This window comes from Porites lutea, chromosome 4 (assembly GCF_958299795.1).
Source record: "Porites lutea chromosome 4, jaPorLute2.1, whole genome shotgun sequence".
Classification (NCBI taxonomy): domain Eukaryota; kingdom Metazoa; phylum Cnidaria; class Anthozoa; order Scleractinia; family Poritidae; genus Porites; species Porites lutea.
This window is the reverse complement of record NC_133204.1, coordinates 35,511,696-35,517,402: the sequence shown is the minus strand read 5'-3', so window position 1 is coordinate 35,517,402 and position 5,707 is coordinate 35,511,696.

Here is a 5,707-nt window from a genome sequence, read left to right as displayed (position 1 = left end):
ACGACTACTGGAAATGATAATCTGGGCAAGTTGCCCCAGTGTAGTTTTTTTTTCTAATTTCTGCTTTAATCCTGGTTTTACAAAAAGCAGTGATTTATATCGGAATCAATAACTACGCCAGGGGCACCCAACGAGGATATAGTTCAAAACCACATAAACATAGCACTGTTGAACGTAATTTAGTATTTAAACGATAGATAAAGGCTTATTTTTATCCCCTGAAAAATTTTCATCTGTTCGGATTTCCTAGCTGAAAGTATAGTGATCCGAAAATTATAGGGATCAAAACTTACCTTTTCGAAAATTTCAGCCAGAAAAAAGGCTCCCGAAAATTCTAGGTGACCTTTGTAGGGTAAAAATCTGTTAAAAATGGGCAATTATACCATTTATTTTGATGTTCGAAAATCCTAGGAGAGGCAGGCAAGCAAGAAATTTTACAGAAAATGATCCGAAAATTCTAGATCTCAAATCGTCTTCCGAACAGATAATTTTCCGAAAATTATCGTTGGGTGCCCCTGCTACGCCCTCGTAATTCGTTGACTGCAACGCAAATAAATTTCCATATCTTTGCCCCCTGACAGCCGCTCATGCTCGACTCGTGGAGTGCTTGCACTTTAAAATTTGTGTCTTTTGTTGTTATACAGATTATTATACATAATAACTGAATGGCGCTGTACAGTTGTTTTCCTACAAGTCGTTCACTTACTTTTACTGTGTCTTGCTCTGTCAATGAATTTGGTTCAGAAGTTATTATTCTTGCTTCTGTGTATCCTGATGTTATTATTAAGACAATTTAAAGTTGGGATGAGATACACCTCCATACCCATGTGAACTAACTGCCTGCATTAAACGTTTCTGCTCCCCAGTATATGATATTCGAGGTTGGGACATGTCGTATTCACTTAAGTTTTTGCCTGGAGCACAACAATGGTTATGTTAACTACAATAATATTGCATTTGATGAGATATAACTGCAGGAACTTCTATTATAATACACCCAGTATTGAAAACGTGTGCATATTTGAAACTATTTTGTGGTTATGGGCAGGAGATAGTATGATGAAGCCATAAACGTTAAAGAGTGAAGAAGGTCATAATTGAAATAATATTCACTGTCTTGACTTATGGCAGTTTGATAATTTTCTGGGTGCAGAATGAAAAGGTCAATATTCAACACTTGTTCTGTTACCCTCCATTAACCGACGTTCAATATTTATGACTAAAGAAAATAACTACTATAGGATGGGGGAAAATATCTGCTTCCAAGAGGTGGCGGTTGTAAAACGTAAATATTTGGAGGCAGTTGAAGTTAAAAATATGGAGGAGCCTCCTAGAGGAGCATAGTGGAACACCCAGGATTCCAGGCAGTTTGTCTGAATCACTGGGTGTTACAAGCTGCATGGCAATACAAGCCGCAGTATGGTGCCTCGGCATATGAAGAATCAGATCATAAAAAAAGCAGGCACATTGCCTACAGGCAATTGGTAAGGTGATACTGGGGCTCCCTTGGCAGGGACACAGGAGTTACATTACCGTTCTTGATTCCTGTGCAGTTAAGTGCATACGACCTCATTTCCAGGAGCCTGAAAGGTTGGAGGATGAGATGGAGTTCACAGGATTCCATTGTGCAGGGCCGAGTTGTTCAAAGCTGGGTTAAGATAACCCTAGGGTTATTGCAAGATTTGAATTAAGATTTGAAAGCTTAAAAAGCAGTTCAGTTTTAATTCTTTTTGTCCACAAGTTGATGATTGGAAGCTCTAAAAATATAAGAGAGAGTATTATTCGAGAAAATGCTTTTGAACACAAGAAAAAGAAACAAGGGTTAAATTTAACTCCGGGTTAAGCGCTAACCGGCCTTCGAACAACTGGGCCCAGATGAATAAATATACCATGTATTGCAAATAACCCTGCTGTATATGAAATATGATGCAATTTTCTCACTCACCACTGGAAGACTGGGCTAGAGCAACATTGTTGCCATTAAAATGATTGCTACCCAGCAAACAATGTCAACAATAATTGTTGGAACTAAAAAATCTATAAGACTACATGGTCTTTTAAAGTCCAATGGTGTCTGTGTGGGAAATACATAATTCTTCTCGACTATTTGCTCACAGCTTCTGAATAATAATGGCGGATTAGTTTTTGACTAATAACATGTCACCCTTTTTTTCCAGCAGGTGTGATTGTTAACTGGGAAATAATGTACAAGTTGAAACTTTATATCTTAATAATAAAATGGTATTTTATTGTTCATTGCTGTATATCTTTAGGTTATAATGGGAAATCCTCATTTTTAAATTAGAATTCACAAATGGATTGTTTCCATCTTGCATATTTTAATTGATAAGGCAATAATAACAAAGAAAACCGGTCAGAGTTTAAGTGGACCATACAGTGCATGGTCATCCAAGTCACTAATTGCAGTAGTGACCGAGCTTAGCCTAAACTACAAAGAATCAAAACATTGCAGAGCATTGTAGTCCTTTTTAGTTTACAAGGCTGGAAAGATTTTATCTGCTAACGAAAGAACCCATTGCCTCATCTCTGTTAGGCCTCTCTATGGATGCAGCAAGTAGTGTAGGGGTATTCATGATCAGTTGCAGGTTCAACATATAGTTTTTTAAAGCCCTTGAATTTTCTTAATAGCCAGCAAAGACTTTCAGTTATGGTGCTTGAGCCATAACCTTCAATAAAAAGGTTCATACTGCAGCAACCTTGCCTAGTTCTTTCTCCTTTTTCACTCCCATTATGGATGCATTTTTCTCCTTGGAATTTTCCAAAAGTACTGCGTCGGGGATTTAAAAACGGGTTAATAATTTCTTTTTTCATTTCTTGTGAGAAGTCCCAAAGGGAAGTATTGCAAAAGAAGCGTGACACGCGTGGCTATCAAGACAGTTTTATAGTGTTCGCATGTACGACGGGTACAAAGTACCACTAAAGATAATGAAGCAATCCTATTTTAATCAACTTTTTTTGAACTGTTTTCATTTCTTTCCATCCCAGGCCCATTACATGTAATTTTAGCGTGTGTGCAGGTTTTGCATGGAATGACGCTACAATCTCGAGAGCACATCTCGAATAACTACATTCAAAATGATGATCATAAAATCGCAATTTTCGGCGAGAAGTGAGTTTTATTTCGCGTGTTTAGAAGCAAAGGTAAATGGATGGAACTTGCAGATTTCAGACAAGAGAACAACACTTAAGTGAAAACACCAAAGGCGGTATAGAATCAGGCCGGTACGGCGGTCTGTGACGTAGTTCTCTTCAAAGATGCGAGTATTTCCCGGGAAAAAATTAAGTCGTTTTCGAGGAATGAAGGGCATCAACACCCATCAGGTAACATTAATGGTTGTATCAGAATTTTAAATCTGCTATAGGAAAGATGTTCTTTGTATTATACGTAGCAGATTAGGAGCTTAGCTGTTTACAATTATTGACCTCGGGTCGATAAATGTCTCACGCGACTTCAAAAATACCCTAACAAAAAAAATACAGAAAAAAATTTAAATCACCCGCATCTGATGCCCGTGTAAATTTAAAAATTGGAACCATCATCGAAATGCTTTTCCTGAACGTTAATATGACAGTAGAGGCTCTATTTCTCCTTTATTTGCAAGAGAAATTACGTAGAAATTTGGTGCGTTTTTCTCTTAGTGATCTTCACTTGGCAATCCGTGTTCCACACGTGTGACGTAAAATCACGTGACTAACCTGAAATCCGAATGTTTTCAAAATGGCGGCAAAAATCGAGTTTTCGAAAAATTATAAAAAAATAAGTTTCGCAGATATATACGAAATTTCACCAAAGAGAGACATTACATGCCATTAGGAAACCATAGAGAACTTAAAAATCAGGGGTAATTTTCCCGAGAGTTGCCCTTTAAATAAATCTTGACTGTTGTGTTTCTCTCAGTAAAATCTTGAAGCGTTTTCAGATATAGGTAAGTTCTAAGGTCTTGTAATGTCTACAGAGAGTGTTTTAGCGTACATGGGAAATAGTTTTTCCAGTTTGAAAATTCTTCAAGAGCTGAAATTGCGAGTGATTTATAATACCTTGAAACTTTTTTAACAGTTAATCTTAATCTGCATTTTTGACGGATGACGGTAAAATATTTCCAATTTTTACGGTTGACGGTTAAATTTTAGGCCGTTTAATGGCTGGCGGTTGACCCCACTGAGACCCTCAGACAAGGGAAGCTTCAAATCTGCGCTATTAGACTAAAATAAGAAGAAGAGGACTTTAAAAAAGCAGCCAATTTATTAACCAAATACTATCTAACGGCATATTCTAAAGAGGAAGGTCGAAACCCAAGTACAACTGTCAAAGGTAGTCGAAGGTTTTCTTAGGATTTGTATTTTGGCTGTTTCAGAGCCATTCCAGCAAGATATTCTATCTATAACCTTATAAACCTCACTGAAATACATAGTGTAGAAACGGTGAAGAACACCAAGAAAACAAACAAAATGAAAAAGCGTTTTAACTAAGATTTACGATCGCTAAAAATCCCTTTGCAGGCCTTCGTTATTTTATTCTATCATCCAACGATTTTCACTCGGCAGTTTGGCGTACCTGTGGCATTATTTCACAAAAATTTTATTAAACTCACATTCAAAATACTCCACAGGCAAAACCCTATTATACTGTCAGACTTTTGTCTGCGTGGAAGGCGATTGAAGGAAAGAATGTTGAAAATAAGGGCAAGCAAGAACGCGATGTGCAAGCGAGAAAGGGGGCGTGGCCTTCGTGTATTCTTCGCGCACCTCGCACCCCTCTCCCTTAACATTCAAATGCCCGCCAGGCAGGCTGGTGGATTTTGCTTGACGAAGCCCAGAAAGTAGTAATTAACATCATCTTGAAAATGGCGTTATGCACGTTAGTCGGTTGAAAGTAATTTCCTGATTAGGAAAATACTACTCACTACAAAAAAATAAATGATCTGACATTGTAAAGCTCTTTCAAGAACTGGGTGAGTAGCTGGGCTTACGATAAAGAGTTCCGCTGAGCGGAAACCTCATTACACGTTAGCTGTCACAGTGTTCACAGCGCCTTGATCGCAAAATCCAAAAGAAATCTACTGTATATTAATTTAATTAAGTCAATTCTCTCTAAAAACAAGGGGCCCGTTTCTCAAAAGTCCCAGTACTCAAATATTTCCATTCCATTTTGTTTTGTTACATGATAGTTTTGTCATGTTATCTGCAAAACTATTTCAGTCACTCGATCTTGAATGTAAACAACAACAGCTTTCCGAGAGACGTAATCAAAAAACCGGGCCTGCCTTAAAGAGGTCTCCACTAAACAGAGAGTCAAAGAAAGGACTTAAGGACTTAAAGGGATGTTTGAATTAAGGGTTTACACTTCGTTCCATGGTCAGATCGATCCAAGCCAGAACGTTCCATTTTTAGTCAGATCGTTCCACAGTTTCAGTGTAGAAGTCGATGTTAAGCGCCCTTTTTAGGCTTCTAAGCTTAAAGAACGAGGTATACACATGAGTAATGTCCTTGTTTTGCTCGTAGCTTTAAGACTCGTGAAAAGTTCAGACTATATTGTAAAACGATCTGGCTTGGAACGATCTGACCGTGGAACGAAGTGACCGGATAGCGAATTAAGCCACGTGAGTACATGAAGGGCACCCCTCATTTTTCGCGAGCCTACAGCTTTCAGGCATGACTCTATTCCTTCTTTTCCTTCCGCTTCAAA